The following is an 18,950-nucleotide window of genomic DNA, read 5'->3' on the forward strand; positions in this document are numbered from 1 at the left end:
ACCAGGGAAACAGTCAACATAGAGAATCCAGAGTCACATCACTGTCCATGGAGGCTGTAAGCAAACTCTCAGGGTTGTTTTATTCTCTGACATCAGAAGTGTGCCATCCACTTAACAATCAGTAGGATGACTGGGAAGAGGAACATGTTGCCTCTGGGTCTCCATAGCACTTCTCCCTTCCCTAGAACCTGTCTAGGTTTAAGAACTTGGGACAGCCCTCATCATGCTTTCAACTGCACTAAACCCACATCATTCTCAATGATGGGCTGGCAGATTGAGAAGTAATCAACTACTGTCCTTACTGGAAACTGTGTGGAAGAGAGGAGGAAGGTAAAGAGGATGAGTCCAGGGTGGACCAGAGCAAAAAGTGACAGATGTAGGGTAAAGTTCCTCTTCCTTCCTTCTTTTCCTTCCCTCCCTTCCCTTTCTTCCCTCCCTTCCTTCCCTTTCTTTCCTTCCTTCCCTCCTTCCTTTCTTCCTTCCTTGGCTATACTGCTGGGGATTGAACCCAGGGTCTTCACACTGAGCTACATTCCCAATTCTTTATTCAAATAATTTTTTGAGATGTTTCATCCAAATGTGAAATTGTCTTGAAATTGTCTTGTCTGGGCTCTAATATGAAATCTTTCTGCCTCAGCCTTCCAAAGTGCTGGGATTAAAAACATACTTCATCATACCTAGCTTCATTCCTACTTTCAAATCAAAGATAGATAGGGAATCTGTGCTCTACCTAAGGCACATTGAAGTAATCATCTATTCCTTGGTATATTTTGAATACATAGTGTTATAGTGGAGGTGTCAGTATAGTTCAATTTTTCATTATTATTCCTAATGGAATGTTTCTAGGTATCTGAATATATCCTATCCCAAGTTCTTGTATGCCTTTATTTGACTATTTTCTCCGCTCTACCAGGCCAACCCCTTCCCAGAATAAGGCACTGGCTGAGGAAAGTGTGGCAATCCCTGTACTTGCACTGATGTCCAATGATGTGCCTCGGTTCTGTAAGGGCTTGCTTTACAACACATCCCTGCCTGTTTTTTTTTTTCATTTTTAATTTCAAATCAGACATCATAAAATGGAAAGATTGCCCCTGTTCCTTGATAGGCAAAACTCAAATAGAGAAATGTGTATACTTTCAAAACTATGATATAAATTCCAGGATAACAAGAGCAAAGTAGAAAGCATGACAATGCTGGATTTCATTTTACATTGTAAATTTCCAGTACAAAATTACTAGATAATACAAAAGTGGGTGATAAATATTTGGCAAAATAAAAAGAGACAAAGAGATACAGGGAGTGGAAGGGAGAGGAAGGGAAGAAATGAATAAAATTAAAATGAGTTATGCACATGTAACTATCAATAAATATAAAATTACTAATAAAAATAAAAGCAAATAAAATGGGTATGATGACAGTCATCTCATGTCCTGAAACAAACTAGCAAACAAAATAACCAAACAAAATACAGAATAGGTGATTGGTGTTACTTAGTGCTTTATCATTGGAAAATTGGAACTCAGGTAGAGAAAATGTGGCAACGCTCATTTTCCAGATTAGGTGAGTCATGGGGAACAGTAGCAGACAGCTAATGAAAGCCACCAGGGGACTTCAGATTTGTAAATGTCTTGGATAAAAGATTATGGATAGAGGACTATAGAACATCTAAAGCCAAAAGAAGAAGCAGGGATAAGATTTATGAAATATTAAAACAATTAAAAAGAAACATATGGAAAGAAAACCTGGAAAAAGCACATACACCCTTAGGCAAAATATATACTAGCAAATGCCTAAGAATATTTTCAAACTTTGTGAGGGTTGACCTCAGACTTAGAACATGATCTACTTGTTAGAATATGAGCTGCTTGTGTGTTCCTTGCACAAATCCAGTCCACAGAGTCTGGGAGAGTTGGTGGCTTTCCCTCCCCAATATTCTCCAAATTGTTAATCTTCAAAAGCATAAAATTCAATTGACCTACAAATCAGAAACTATGGTTCACCCAAAGGAGTAAAATAAAATAAGAAAAACTCTAAAAAATAACATAAACATCCAATTACTAATAAAAAGTCTTAACTGTCTTCAATTTGTTTAGGTAAGCTATTTAAAAAACAAAACAAGGAAACATTTGGACAAAGTGAGAATACAAAAAAAAGAGACCAATGACCTAATTTAAAACTGAGAAATGCAATACATAAATTGAATAATTTAACAGACAGGTTCCACAGCATATTGGAAAAGGCAGAGGAAAATATCACCAAATGAAAAGAGTGAATAGAGCTTAAAGAACTCATGTGTCACCACCAGCTACATCAATGAATATCTCAAGGGAATGCCAGTGAAACAGAGCTCAAAGGGCAAAAAGACTGTTTCAAATCATAACTACTGAAACCTTTCCATATTTGTGTAATGGATGGCTTTTTAAATAAAAGATGGCAAATGAACACTAACAGGACACATGTCAAGAAATCCATGTTACCATGTATCACAGTTAAATCTCTGAAAACCAGAGACAAAGAGAGAATCTTGAAAGCACCAAGAGAAAAGTAGTCTGTCATGTCAAAGGAATCTGCAATAAGATTGTCTTAGTTAATTTTCTCTTGTTGTTGAGACAAAATACCTAACACCCAAAATGAAGGAGGGAAATGTTTATTTAGCATACATTTTTTGGTGGTTTCAGTCCATGCTCTGAAAGACAATACTTCAGTCCATACTCTGTTGGCTCCAAATAAGGTTGCCATGGCTAAGGAGCAGTTGTTCATGGTGGCCACAATCAACAACACTGAAAAGTGCTAAAGTGGAAAAGTACAGCTCCCTCCCTCCTCTGTATTGTATGCTGTCTCTGCCCCTGGGCAGGTGCAACACTGCTACCACGAATCCCACCACTAGACAATGAACCAGTCACAAATACTAGATTCAGCTGCCTGCATGAATGCATGGGTCATCCAAACACAAACCATAACAAAGATTGTCAGTATATTTTGGGCAGAAAATTTAGAAGCTGGAAGTTAATGAGGTAAAAGATTCTAAGTACTAGACAAATCTATTAACTGAAAATTCTAGATCCCACAAAACTGTTCTAAATGATGAAGAAATTAAGAGCTTTCTAGATAAATATAGGCTACAGGAATTTATCACAAGCATACTTGCCTTACAAGGCACACAAATGAGAATCTTCAAAATAAAATGAAAAGATACTAGCAACTTACAGCCATAGGATATCAAAGCTCCAAGTTATGTGAAGCAAAAATAGACAAAATTAAAAGGAGCACTAGATTGCTATACAATGATGGTAATATTTTTAATATTAGATAGAACAACCAAATAGAACACCAATATGAAACTAGGAGACTTGGACCGTGCCACTGACCATTTTCGGCTAATGGATATGTATGTAACTCTCTACTTGACAAGAGTAAAATAATTTTTCTCAAGTTCAGTACAAGGATAGAGGTTCAGGTTTGGATAGAATGTTCTGGAGATACATGAGGGGAATGGTTGAAGAACAATACGAATGTGCTTAATGTGTCTGAACTGTTCACTGATAATGATTTTTGGGGTGTTTTAGTTTTTGTCTTGTTTGTTTCTAATTTTTGGTTCTGGGGATCAAACTCAGGACCTTATGCTTGCCAGGCAGGTGCTGTGCTGCTGAACTCTATTCTTAGCTGATAATGGTATGGTACTCAGGGGGTGTACATAGAGAACAATTACGATCAAGACATGGAGTTTATAATATTATTTTTATAATGGTCACCAGGAGTTAACAGAGGAAAATGCAGGAAATCTATTGGGAACACCAAAGAAATGGACAATTTAGTCAAGAGCCTAAACCCCACAGCAATGTTCCACATTAGTACAGATGAAAACCCAGGGCTCAGGACAATGCATCCAGCGAGTCCAACTGGGGGTCCAAAGCCCATAAGAAGGACTCCACCTGTTTCTTTTACAGATCTGTGCTGGGAAGACCCAAGGGTCAGCAGTGGAAGCCAGAAAATCTATGTCAGCAGGATGAAGGAGCTGTGCTAGTGGGATGAGGCTTTTATGCTGGAACCAAGAAGTCACACTCACAACAAAGACCAAGGATGTCCTGAAAAGCACGACAGCCATCCTCAGTGACACAGAGGCCCCCAGCTGCTCTGAATGACAGGTACCATCAGCTACATGCCAGGAAGCAGCGTGACAAGTTCATCTTGGAGAACAAACAACACATGTTTTCCCTTCCAGAGCTGGGAAGCAATGCACAACGTGAGGACCAGAGCATCTCCAGGAGAACCAACGACTCAAATAGCAACTTGGAGAACACACAATGCCTCAGTGCAACAACGCATTAACCCCTTAGCACTCTCAACACCTTCCTTCTTCTCCACCTATTTATCCTGGAAAATTTGCTCAGGTGGAGCATGTTTGTTCAATGCCATGGTGTTGTAATTCAGCTGGCATTAAATTAACCACCAGTTCTTAATCCATAACACATGGTTAAAACTGTAAATATTTAATATTATGACACATTGAATTTTAAGAAAATATGATACAGTGAAAACAGTGAGAGAGAGAGAGAGAGAGAGAGAGAGAGAGAGAGAGAGAGAGAGAGAGAGAAGAGAGGAGTTGGGAAGAGTGAGGAAAAACAAAGAAATAGGAAAGGAAGAGACAGGTAAATGAGAGGAGTGTGGAGAATTTAGTTAAGAAAGGAAACAGGTGAGGGCAATGAGGAGATGGCCAGCACAGCCAGAAGCAGCTTCTGAGGATGGCTGGTAATGAACCCTTGAAGCTTTAGTCAGTGCTGCAGGATATCCTGGCTTGTATTTAACTTTGTCTGCCAGTCTTTTGATGACAGGAAGGTGAGGGACAGGCAAAACAGAAGTTTGAGTACTGTAGCACCTCAGAGGTTCTCCTGAATATTTCATCTTTTTCAGTTCACCAGAGATACTGACAAGGTACCCCAGAGCACTCACAGAAAGGAGTATGTCCACTTCTCATTCCACAAGCCAGACCAGAGCACCAGGTGGTATGAGAAGAGGAGAGCTGAGGTAAGAGAGAAAGCTGGTCCCCCACAGAGGTGTGGGGTCCTCCCCACATTCATGACATACAAGCCAACATCTTCCAGGCTCAATATGTCCGGAACAATCAGGAGCAGTTTCAAGACCATCTTCCCCCCAGGAAATTTCCTCAGTGTTCTCCTATCACTGCTTCTATGAGTAGGTGATATTTAATCTCAGTGTGGTAACAGCCCTGTAAAGAAAAGGGGTCAACAGGAAAGAATAGAATAAAGGTCTCATTAGGCTTTATTAGAGACATCAATAGAAAATGTTATTACAAGTCGCTTTTGCCTCTGTAGTTATATTTTAGCAATTAAAAGAACAAAAGTAGAGAAAGAAAGAGAAACTAGACCTAGAAAGGCCCTAGCTAACAAATTTAATATAAGGATTTACCAGAGTAAGAACTGATAGACATAGCAGATGAAAGCCAGAAGCATAGAAATCTGGCTAGTTATCCCCTCCCCTACTTCAAGTAAAATGAAAGAAAATAAGTGTAGGTCATCTAACTCTTAGTTAGTATATAAAAATATGCACACCTACATCTATGCATCTATGCATACACTACATTGGTTCACTATGTTACATACCACACACAATACTGTTCTTAATCACTAACCTTAAGCTACCTTTCTGTAAGTACCCCTCAATTTGTGTATCACAAAAGGTTAGGTAACAGTCAATTAAAGCCCACCAAAAAGAATGTGCATGTAGGCAAAGGGGCCCAAAGACAACCAGAAAGCCAATCAGAATTGGCAAGTTCCAGGTACTCACATGGAGGGAAGTAGTCATTAATTCTAAAAAAGAAACCAGGGTCACGTGTTCAGGGGAATCCATCTTTCACGAACCTCCTGCAACCACTCTGGGGCAGTTTTCTATCTTCTGATAATTCTTCCTTATAAATAAAGCATCTTCCTATCTTAAACTCTTTCCTTTTCATTCATTTTATGATACCAGCCAGCTGCTTCTTCCAGCAGTGCTGACCCCAGATGTGACAAAAATGTGATCCCTTCCATAAAACTCATTCAAAAAATATTCCTCATTGTTTTACAATAATATTGCAAATCCTAGTTAACATATCTTTTTAACCTGTAAGTTGCACTTCCTCCATCTTTAAAAAGCAGTGATATCGGTGGGGAGCATATCTCAACTTGCAATGCGCCCTGATTCATGGTGAGAACATGCATCCTAGATCACCTGTCTTGAATAAACCTCTTCAAATGTACTCAACTCTGGCTCTGGTGAACCTGCAAATTTATTCTACAAACAAAGTGGAGTCAGTTCTTTATTTTAGTCTCACACCCAACCAGACAACATTTCCAGGAACAGCACGTAGAGCCTTCTACTTCCCTTTCTGCTCTTGGTGCCTTCTTCTGGGTGTGTCTTAGGAGAGTGAATTTGTGTGTGCTCACACCCTGGGCACAGTTGTTTTCTAACCCATCACACTCCAAAGTGTCCAGAGGCTTCTTTGGTCAGCCTATTGCTCTTATAGCTGGTCCATCTCTCCCACCCCACTGATCTTACACCTGCTTAATCTCAGAATAGTGGCAGGGTAGCACATCATAAATTGGTAGGAGCCTGTCAGAATCTCAGAATTCTCCAGCTGGAAAGGACCCAAGAAAATTATCAAGATATATGCTCAGAGGGAATCAGTGTCTTCCAAATATATATGGCTTATTGGGAAAGGAAGGAGAAGGTGACATCACTGTAAATCAGGCAAGGCATGATTCAGATGATGACTTTTTTAGTGGCCATCTTCAGCATTCGAAGATCCATGTCAGCACTAACAGTGTCAGGCTTTGGGCTGTTGAATGGGTTTCTGGGCTGCACAGTCACGGCTGAACACAAAGGCACATCTGAATCACACTGGTGCCCACCTTTCTGCAGGCATCCCCATTCGATGCCAATGCTCTGGCTGCTCACCCTTACCGTTAGTGTGTGCTGAAGACAGAAGCACACTTTTACAGAAGCAAGGCATAGTGAGAGCTCCTAAGGGAAGCAAGCTCCTATGTGTTTGTGTGGATTTGGTGGGGGGTGTCAGCTTATTTCTCATACTTCAGAGTATTCGCTTTTCTTGAACACCTTTAGGCCTATTACAAATTGTAACCCAGAGCTTATCATACAGTGTGCTTAAAGTTAAAAAGCCTCTAATTCCAATGCAAATAAGTAAAACTGAACAACTGAATGCTCATTCTTAAAAATTCTATTCCAAAACCTGTTCTGTGCTGGATGCTGGCACAACTCTGCCCCTACATGGTTGCATCACCAGTCAGCTCTGCTTCATTGTGACTCCTCTCTGTTCTTAGGCATATGCTGTCTGTTCTCCATATTGAGGTTGGTAGCAGGGTTACCGTTACCCACAGAGGACCTCTTCAGGGATTGTTCTTTGGGAAGGTCTACCAAACATATTTTTATTACATTTAATTATCCATTTATTTTTTAATGGCAATATTTGAAATTGAATCAGTGCCTTTGTAACATTGGCAGTCAGTCCTTTTCATTTTTTTTTTTTATTTTTAGACCAGATCTCATTAAATTGCCTATGTGGAATTAGAATTTGTAATACTTCTTCCCCAAACTCCCCAGTACTGGAATTACAGGCTTGTACTGTCACACCCAGCTTTAGTTTTTAAAATTTATTCATTTATTTAAAAAAAAACCCAAAAAACTGTGGATATAATACATAATTTCAATAAAATAAACAGGAAGAAATCACTAATTGGTAATTACATGCTGTCCTCTTACAAATAGTTGTTCAAGTTAAAAAAGTGAAGCATACAAAGTGGATAATCAAACAGCAAAACTGCAAACAGTTCTGTTCAACTATGCGACAAAAACTGTACTATGGTCATCAATCCTATACAATTAAACATACATGCAGTTATATCAATTAGAGCACTTTTTTACATCTCATGTTTACAGAAACAATTATATATTTTGAGTTTTATTACTCCTACATTTCTTATTACTTTTTATACTATAGTCACAATGTGATATTTAAAAATATGATTCTTGACAGAGGAATAAAGATGGCAGATAGATAGCAATGGGCTACAGAGGTTCCCTGAGATAGTCAAAGTAGAATTCAACATAATACAGTGGGGAGACCCAACCAGAGGGAGTTGAATCCTCTCATCCTAAGAAGAAATTAAGGTGACTTACTGACCATCTCAGGTCCCGCCATGATTTGCCAAGGTCCCATTGCAACTTACCAAGGTCTTGCTGCGACTTGCCAAGCTGTCCAAGGTCTCGCAGCTTCAGTTCCCTGGAGGTGCAGTTACATTGAGTTTGGAGGTCAATGAGCCAAATGGACAACTGAGTTGGCAGGGTGCCTACATCAACCTGTGTTGACTGACGGGAGTGGAGCCATTCCATAAATAGGGGGACTTCAGCAGATGACAATCTGAGACTGGGCAGGAATGGAAAGTACAAGGGGCAGCAGTGACTTCAGTCAATTGTTCCCTTCCAGAATGGGACTGGTGGACTGATCTAGGCCTGGGTCACATGACATGGGTGAGAACCGATATGTTATCTGAAATCAAGTCCCTACAGTGTTGGCACACACTAACCACACTAACCCACTGAAGCCTCAGAAGTTTGACTGATCCATAGGGGAGGCAGTGCACAGTAATACAGTGAAGGCCACAGCAGCTTGACTGATGCAGAGGAGAGGGATGCTGTCCCTGTCTGCAACTCACTAGCACAAGGCAACGTGAAGGGTCATCTAGCCACCACACTTCAGAAGAATTGTAACCAACAAACAAAGTAACTGGGCCCTCCTGGAAGAAGCAAAAAAGATGGGGACAAGAAGCACCAACAAAAGGTCCCCAGGTCCCAACCCTGAGAACATTGACACAGGACAGGTAAATACAAGGGAGAATGAGGACAGCAAACATGCAATATCAGACACATTACCACTGGACATAAAATGATGTATTCGGAACTTCATAGATGAGTTCAAAAGTGAAATATTTAGCCAAATAAAGCAAGATATAAGAAGATTAATAAAAGAGATACTAGGCACCCCTCAAGCAGACACAGATGCAAAAAGGGAGGAACTCAAACAAAGTAGAGAACCATTTGGTGAAGAGTATTAAAAAAGTATAGAATACAAGAAGCAGACACAAAGAGATCACCAGGAAATTAAAAACTCTGTGGAAAGATAGCAAATCGTGTTGAAAGAAATGATGGCTAGATTATCCAAACTGGAGGATAATTTGGCAATGTAGGAGTATGAAAGGGAAAACTGTTTTAAAATATCAAGGAAACAATGAGTAATAATACAAAGGCTAGAAGACAACAAAAGGATCTATAAGCTGAGAATAAACAATGTGAATGAAGAAGCAGGGGTAAAAACAACAGAACTACAAAGGTTATTCACAGAAATAATTAAGGAAAACTTCCCAAACACAGGAAAAGAAAATGATATTCTGATACATGAGGCATACAGAAAACTCTAGCCACCTACAACCAAAACAGAGCTACATCCAGGCATATAATAATCAAGATCCCAGAAATCCAATATAAGAATAGAATATTAAAATATGTCAGAGACAAGAAACAGATAACCTATAGAGTAAGCCCCATCAGAATAATGGCAGCCTTCTCAACACAAACCATCAAGTCAAGAAGAGCCTGGAGTGAAATATCCCATGCCCTGAAAGAAAATAACCTCCATCCCAGATTGATATACCCTGCTAAACTGTCTCTAGAAATTAATGGAGAAACAAGATGCTTCCAAGACAAAGAGGAACTTGCGAAATTTGCAACCACCAATCCAACTCTACAGAGAATACTGCCAGGCATTCTAGAGAGAGAAATGTACTAGGATTCCAGGAACAGTGGCAAAGAGGCCTCAATGAATGGAGCAGGAAACAGAATGTAGAAGATAAGCAGACAAGTAATGGCAAAAAAATAACAAAAATGAGGCAAAAAATTTATTCAAAACTGATATGATTGACAACATGAAGTCTGTGAGTATAGTTAACTACACTAAAGATGACAAAACTCTACAATACACATTCTGGTTTGATAACTGCCTGTTTTTGAAGTTCTATACTATATACAAAGTTGTGTTTTTATTAAGACTGTGATGTACTGATATATTCAATTATACTATTTCTGATGATATAGCCAATTCTATTGGAGATAACAAGAGACAACACATTTACTATGGTAGAACTCTTTGTACAATGGTTTATAAATTTATTTCATTTCATGTGTTTATAGGAATATATTTGGTTTTGCCTTGCTTTGTTTTGTTTCTCCATCTAATATAGAAAGGATAGAAATAAATGTTTAGACTCATGCATGTGTAGAATCTATAAACAGTTTATGAGAACTGATCTTATGACACATGATGAAATGAACAAATAGTTTGAAGAAAAAGAGACACTAAAATACCCAGTGGTGATCCTGGAATGTCATAATGTGAAATCCAGGAATAGTATTATTCCTTGTTCAGAGTCATATTAGCCTGCTTGGCTTTATTCAATCTCAACATAATTGAATATATGGATAACAGCATGTATGTTTAAGTGTACAGGTTTGATAACTATATTTCAAAGATTTTGTTGGATAGTTGAACAGAAATGGATGCAATCTCACTGCTTGAATTCCCACTTTGTATGCTCCACTTTAGTATCTTGAATAACTCTTTGTATGAAGACAATCAGTAAACATCAACTAATGATTTCTTGCTGTTTATTTTTTCTTTTAAATTATGTATTATTTGTACCTGTTTTGTATTTTGTTTAGTCTTTCTTTAAATTAAATTTTAAAAAACAGACATTACAGTACCCACTGCTGATCATGGAGGGTCATGATGTGAAATCCAGCAATACTATTGTTCTTTGTTTAGAATGAGTTTAACCTGCTTTAGTTTGTTTAATCTAAATATAAATGAAGATATAGATAACTGAATGTATGTTTGAGTGTTTCAGATTAACAACCATGTTACTAAGTTTTTGTTGGACAGTTGAACAGAACTGTTTGCAGTCTCACTGTTTGAATTCCCACTGTACATGTTCCATTTTTGTAACTTGAGCAGCTATTTGTAAAATGACAATATGCAAACATCAACTAGTGATTTCTCATTGTTTATTATTTTCTCTGAATGTATGTATTATTTCTACCTATTTTGTTTAGTCTTTCTTTAAATAGTATTTTAAAAAAGATTTGTAATTTAAAAAAGAAGACTTTAAGAGTATTAGCATCAAATCTTCTCTAAATTTCTTGTAGAATTCAGCCATGAATCTATCAGGATCTGGGCTTTTCTTTGTTGGTAAGTCTTTAATTATGTTTTTGATTTCAATAGTTGATACTGGGTTATTTAATATTGCTGAATCATCTTGATTGAGCTTTGTTAGTTCATATGTTTCTAGAAATCTGCCCATTTCCTCTGTGTTTTCCATTCTATATGAGTAGAGATTTTCAAAGTAGGTTTATGATCTTTTGAATTTCCATGGGACCTGTAGTAATTTCCCCTTTTTCAGTCTTTATTGTGTGAATTTGGGTTTTTTTTTCTTTCTTTTTCTTTATAAGGTTAGCAAGATTTTTGCCACTTTTGCTCATTCTCTCAAAAAAACAGCTCTTTGATTAATTAATTCTTTGTATTCTTTTTTAGTTTCAATTGAATTGATTTGTGCTCTAATCTTTAAAATTTCCTCTTTTCTATGAGCTTCAGCTTTAACTATCACTTTTCTTTTTAGAAGCTTGAGATGAAGCATTAGATTGTTTATTTGTGCTCATTATGTTTTGTTGATATGACAATTTATTGTCATATATTTCCCTCTGAGATATATATGTGTGTATATATATATATATATATATATATATATATATATCCCTCTTAAGACCGTTTTCGTTGCACCTTACAGATTGCAGTATGTTGTTGCTGAATTTTCATTGAATTATAAGCAGTGCTTTATTTATTCTTTAATTTCATCTGTAGCCCACAGATTTTTCAAAAGTTTGTTATTTAATTTCCATCTTTTTAAGCATATTTTGCAATTTCCTTTGCCATTAATTTCCAATTTCAATAATGCACTATGGTCAGATATTGAGCATGGGATAATTTCAATACCTTTGCAGTTACTTAAGAATGTTTTGTGGGATAATATGTGCTCTATCTTAGAGAATATCCCATGTGCAGCTGAGAAGAATGTGTACTGTGATGTGGTTGGGTGGAACACTCTGTAAACATCTACTAAGTCCTATGCTTGCAGGTATGATACAGTTCTCTTATTTCTTTGCTGACTTTTTGTCTAGTTGATCTATCTCTTTGTGACAATAGGCTGTTAAGGTCCCCTGTTATAATTATGTTCTTGTGTTTTTGGCTTTTCATGTCCATTAGCATCTGTCTTATATACTTGGGTGCTCCTGTGTTTTGTGCATATATATTTATAATTGTAGTTCTTCCTCTTCAATTTTTCCACTAACGAGTATGTTGTGACCTTCTTTATCTCCTTTAATCATTTTAGGTTGGAATTTCACATTGTCTGAAAATAGAATTGTTATCTCTGCTTTTCTCTGGGTTCCTGTTGCATGAAACAGCATTTTAATTTTTTGACTATTAATCTATGAGTTTCCTTTTGGTTCAGATGTGTTTCTTGTACACAACATACTGTGAGATCATGTTACTTATTCTTGCCAATCTATTTCTGCCAAACTATTTCTTTTGATAGGTGAATTGAGACCATTTACATTTATGAATATCATTGATAATTATTGGCTCCAATTTGCCAGCTGCTTGTTTTCTGTTTTTTTCCCATTGTTTAATTGCTTGTCCTACCTGGTGGTTTCTTTCTGTTGTTCTTCTGGGGATTGTGGCTATTTTTATCTTTATCTAATATGCATTTTTTTGGTACTGGGGATCAAACTCATGACCTCACACTTTCCAGGCAGGCGCTTATGTCACTGAGTTAAATCCCCAGTATGCATTTTAATATTCTTTGTAGTGTTGGTTTGGTCGACCAGAATTTCTTCAGTTGTTCTTTGTCATGGAAGTGTACTGTTTCTCCATTAATTTTGAATGAAAGTTTTCTGAGTACATCACTCTGGGTTGAAAGATGTTTTCTTTCAGAGCTTGAAATACCTCATTCCAAGCTCATTTTGACTTGAGGGTTTGTGCTGAAAAGTCTGCTGGGATTCTAAAGGGCTTTCCTTGATTGATGACTTGTGTTTTTCTCTAACAGATTTAGTATTCTGCTTTTACTCTGTACATCTGGGATCTTAATTATTCTATGTCTAGGTGTATGTTTATGTAGATTGGGATTATTTGACATTCTATATGATTCAATTATATGCATATCAGATTTTCCCCATGTTTGGGAATTTTTCTATTACTTCTGTGAATATTTTAGTTATGTCATTTGTGTTGACTCCTGCATCTTCAACAATGTCTATTAAGCTTATATTGTTTCTCTTAGCAACATCTTGAAGTTGCTGAATTGTTGTTGCATGCTGCTTTGTTATTTTTAAAAATTCTATCCTTTCATGATCGCTAATTGTGATCTTGTCCTCAAAGTCTGAAATCCTATCCTCAGCTTCATTTAAATGGTTCTGCCAGTTCTGAACATAAATTTTCATTTCTGGCATGTCTTTTTGAGTTTGTTTAATGAATTTTGTTTGTTTTTTATATTGTTCATTCAAGGTTTCAATCAGCTTCTCATGCTCCTGTACTTTTTTCTCTCTTTCTTCTTTAGTTGTGTTCAGCAACTCTTTACTATGGTTGTTATTTATATCTTTACATGGGAGAGTACTTCTTATTTGATTTCCTCTATAGCCTCATGGTGTGGTTGCTTTATTTCACTTGCTATCTTTTCAGAGATTTCAAATGTGTTACTTTTCAAGTCCTCTATTTCAGTATCTCCTATACCTGCTCCTAGTGGACTAGATGTTTGAGATTGCATTTTGCTTTTTCATTTTGTAATTTTTCCTTCAAGCTAATATTTGGTCCTTCAATCCCACTAGTGTCAACTGTTGGTAGTTTAAATCTTGGGGTCCTAATGTAAAGGTGGTGTTTGTCCAATTGCTGGGTCCCTCAATAAAGAGATGTGTCAGTCACCTGACTTCCTACTACAGGGCATTTTTGGTGAGTCCTATATTCTTCCTGGGCTGAGAAGCCTAATAGTAGTGATGTAGGTCATCTTTTAGTTCCTGATATTACTTTATATTCAGGTTATTCCAAATCTCCCTGACTATAGTGTTTGTGTTGGCTGAGGCCCTACTGTGTCCCTATTGTGTGCCTGTGTGTCTCATAAGCCCTTTTGATTTTCTCCAAGTTGGACAAGACCTTACTGGCACACTCCTCAACCTGCCTGATGATTTCTGTGTGCAGACAGGGGTCACCCAGACTCTTGCCAGACTTACCAAGGTCTTACAGTTATTTGGAGGCAGCTTTACTTCTGTCACTATTTATCACTATATACCTCAATTTTAGAGGCATACTCACCACACGGAATGAAGCCTGCTTAGATCTTCTGTTTGGGTGAGGCAGTCACTGACTCTCCCTTCAACATAGCACAGTTAATCTGCTGTTGCCCAAGATTTTGGGAAAAAGTGTGGGAGCTGAATGTCAACAGCAGTATTAGGTCCAGGAGGTAGGGAGTATCCTATAGAAGCCAGCAGATGTCCTGGGTCTGGGCATTTGCTGGGCCCAGGCAAAGACCCCAGGGCAGTGTGGCATTATACAGTGCTAACTGGAGTCATGCAGGAAGCATGCAGCTGTGTTGGCCAAAGTCCAAATGCAGCCGTGTCCCCCAGGGCAGGCAGGAGTCACACAGGAATATCTTGGCAGCCCAGGCCAAGGTCCCAGGACAGCAACACATTCCTCAATGCCAACTGGATTTGCACCTATTTCTGGGTTTTGAGCAGATTTTGCAAAGCTTTCTCGGTGTACTGGGAATCACCTGTTTCCCTTTTACTCCCAGAGCAGACTGCTGGCCACTGTTTGCCACTTGGAGCACATTGGGTGGGGGCCAGTTTGACCCACGGGACTCCCTGTGTCCTTTCATGATTTCACATGCAGAGCATGGTCTTACCACCTGAGAGCAAAGTTCCAAGGTTTCCCTGTAGGCTGAAATTCAACCCAAGTGCAGTCAGGGCCCCATACTTGATTTTGGTCCCTGCTTGCTGCTTGGGGATGGCTGGAGGTGGCCTGGTTAAATGTGGCCTGGCTAAATTTGTTTTTAATTTTCTAAATTTTTGAAATTTTGGTGTCTCAGTGACTTTACTAATCCTGTCTTTTCTGAGGGCTAGTTCGTTCCTGGAGATATTAGGCCATTTGCTTCTGAAGGCACCAGTCATATGCAGACTGGTAATCCCTAAACCCATACCCTAACTATCTCCTTATCTAATATTTACTGGCAACTATTTCCTGTCCTCTGAAAAACCATAGGACTTACTACTGGAAAATTAGAGATCCATATATCCTGCAACCCTCTGAAATTATTGAAACTCTGCAACTATAATCTTGTTCAAATTTGCCTGGCCTGGTCTGTCAGGGATCATTCCTGCCACCTCCTGACTAACCTGTGCTGCATCCTGTGCCTATGGGTATCAGGTGTGACCTTCTTTTTATGAGAAGAGGAAGTAATAAACTTTTGTCTCCAAGAAAGTTGTCTGTCTGTCACGTTATCACACATGATTGTAGCAAAAATCCTGTGCACACAATCAAGACATCCAGGCCAAACCTTGAACACAAGGAAACGAGAAATCTCTCCTTTCCCTGTTTCAGTGTTCTCAGGCAAATTGCCTCCCTCTAAAGATGTGAAGCTCTGGTGCTCACTTCTCTGACATTGAAAAGACATTGCCCACACCTGGCGGTGTAGTTTTTGGGAACCCTGCTTTATGTCTGTGCCTGTCCCTGACATCTCCCTGTTTTTGTTGTCCAAGTTATGTGTGGAGCTTCCCCTTGCAGTCTGGGTGCAGGGTGTAATACAGCCTAGCAGACATAGATGCCCCTGTCTGTGCCACACAAGAGGACAGCAATGGAAGCCCATGTTGCCCTGCCCTGGAAATCACTCTAGTTGCCTGAGATTCACTTCCAGGTCAATATTTCCTTAGGAAAAACACTGACTCTGACAAACACCCACCAGTTTTCTTCTCCCCATAAATAACTGCTTCTCCAGGAACTCACTGCCCTGCTTTCCAGCCCAGAGAGCCATAATACTTCACAAGAGAAACCAATTCATAGGACAGTCTCTGATTCCTCCCACAGTCACTGGTTGAAATAAAAGGCAGATGTGAGGCTGGTTTTAGCATCTTTCACTTGCTTTTGAAACAGGTGTTTGGGTGGATGAGCCTGGTGGGAAATCTAGGAGTATAATTTCAGCTCACAAATTGTTTGTCCTGTAAGTGCCTCTACTTCTCCCATTAAATGAAATGTCCTTTTATTCTTCATATTTGTCACCATAGCACATTCTGGATGAAAAGATCTGGCCTATGTAGGAGGAGAGTTGGGAGCTGAATGTACAGAGAAGTGACAGAAGCTGCCTGGGACTTGTGTTTGAAGGTGGACTACATCAAAATGGGACCAACACATCTCCCATTTGGTGGCCCTGGAACTAGCTGCCAGTGACAGGTAATACAGAGAGTCAATAACGTGCTTCTCATTGCACTTTTCATATGTTATCATTCCTAAACCACATCCTAACCATCAGCTCATCTAAGGAGACCAGATCTCTAACAAGACAACATCCCTGGTGCTCCTTGTTAGTCCTTGGAGTCCTCCTGTCAATCAGTATCACAGCACCTACCATGTTCCTCAACTCCTGTCTCCATCCACAGCCAACTCGGTGCCTCACTTTGAACAGTAATATTCTCATTGTGTCTGTCCTTCTAGGGCCTCCCATACAAACGCCTGTCCATGCACCACCAGGAGCCTGCACAACGCCATCTGATCAGCAAATATGATGACCATTACAACCAGCATAATGTAACCCAAGCTTGGCCACCCTCTGCACCTGGAGTAGACAGAAGTTGCTGTGGCTGCCAGAGAAGGCTGTCTTTCCCCTTTTTGGTATTCTTATACTTAAGGCATCTCCCCTTTGTTGGTCTGTAATGAGACTATAAATGCATAGGACTGAGGTGAACCCACTTCATGGAGAAGAAGCAACATGAGGACCCTGACTCCAGAGGAGCTGCAGAATGAGGTTATAGGGGAATGAACGAGTCTTGTTTTCCACTCAGGCCACCATTTTCCATTCTTCTTGACACTGAGATAATATCATATGATCCTTCCCCTAGAAGCCATGTGCTTACCTGGAGCACAGTTGGCAGAGAGCAACATCCCCCCTTATTGCCCATCAGTTATTGGCTGGATGGATAGAGATGGATTAATTCTCAAAGGGCATTCCTCAGATGGTGTGGTAACTGGGGTCATAGTGACACCAAACACTGAGAAGTTCTATACTGTGATCTGAAATTCTAGTGCAGAGGCAGATGGCACCATTCCTGAATCAGATAATTTGAAATCCAGAAAATAAGATAATTTCAAACACAGAAAGGTGGTATGGAAATAAAGTCAGTAATAAATAGAGAGTGAGCTAAGATTTTTGTGAACCTCTTTTGGTTTCTGCCAACCTATGGTCTGACAGAGCAATCTGGGGAAACTTGGAGGGCCCCACCACCCATTCTCATGCCCCTTTTGTACAAAACTCTCCAAAACTCCTTGACAAAGAAATGTGTTTCTCTTGCAGGTCCCCCTACAAAGTATGAACTGTATGAATGGCTGAAGCAGAGGTGGCTTGCGTCCAAGCCTGGCCTAAGACAAATTGTTTATACCTCTTCCTACCACAGACAACCAGTGTGTGTGATGTCCAGAGGGAATATGCCATTTTGGTCCCTCCCCACCACCTGCACCCTGTCCGACATTTGTGAGACCCACCACTCTACCATCAGTTCAGCCAGAAACTCTTGGAAATTCACAGGTTTGCTGGATCTGCCTGACAACAAAAAGCCACAGAAGATCCTAGTATATTAGGTCTGGCCCACCAAAGGGATCCTGAGAATATTGAGCTGGATTTTATGATACTGTTACCTACAAACCCCAGGGTCCCTTTCTTTCCTATCTCTGAATTAAAGTTTTCAACATTGTCTCAGGAGCATGCGCAGTCAGAAGACAAGCTAACACTGTCCCAGAGTACCAGAAGTTTGATCTCATTTCACAGGAAGGGAAAGTGAGCCTAGGCAAATAACGGACTCACTTGTGTTCTCACAACTAGGTATGAGTCCTTCACAAGTGTCTGGTATAATGGGAAAGCCCATCACAAAAACTCCGGGGAATAGTGGAAGAGCTGTTGAGAGGTGTTAATGAAGTTGGAGGGCAGCTCACCCAGGGTTATCTAGGCTGGGCAGCTAGGCACTGGCTGCGAAGAAGGGAGAACACAGGGTCTCTCCCCTAAACCCACCACATAGTACTTTGCAGGATCTGTGGAAGGAAGGGCCTGCTGTTGGGTTTGGGAATGAGGTTGGTGCTCTGCATGAGTTCAGGTGAACAACTCAGGGTGAAATTTTCCACCTTCATCTGGGATAGATTTCACCCCGACATGGTGGCCAGCTTGGGTTAAGAATGGTGGGTTCATAATCTGGCCTCTTTGGCTTTTACATTAGTTATAGCCCAGCTTTTCCTTGAAGAACTTTTCTCTACCATATACTTCCACCCCATTTTCTGCATTCACTACAGTTAGCATAGTATATGTTGCCTACTATAAAACTGGTGCTTTCCAGACAAAGTGATGCACACCTGTAATCTCAGCACTTGAGAGACTGAGTCAGGAGAGTTGCTGCAAGTCTGAGGCCAGCTGGAGCTACAAAGTGAGTTCAAAGCCTGCATGAACTGCATAGTGAAACCCTGTCTCAAAAACATAAAAACCAAACAACAAACAAACAGAAAAATCCCACCTGGTGCTTAACAG

General features: G+C 39.5%; 1 pseudogene; it reads left to right on the forward strand.

The window, feature by feature from the left end:
* The first annotated feature begins 261 nt into the window (after nt 1-261).
* LOC100719698 (cilia- and flagella-associated protein 107-like) lies at nt 262-17,913 on the forward strand (annotated as a pseudogene).
* The last annotated feature ends 1,037 nt before the right edge of the window (nt 17,914-18,950 follow it).

This window comes from Cavia porcellus, unplaced genomic scaffold (assembly GCF_034190915.1).
Source record: "Cavia porcellus strain 051 isolate PalLab524CR breed Dunkin Hartley unplaced genomic scaffold, mCavPor4.1 scaffold_25, whole genome shotgun sequence".
Lineage (NCBI taxonomy): Eukaryota > Metazoa > Chordata > Mammalia > Rodentia > Caviidae > Cavia > Cavia porcellus.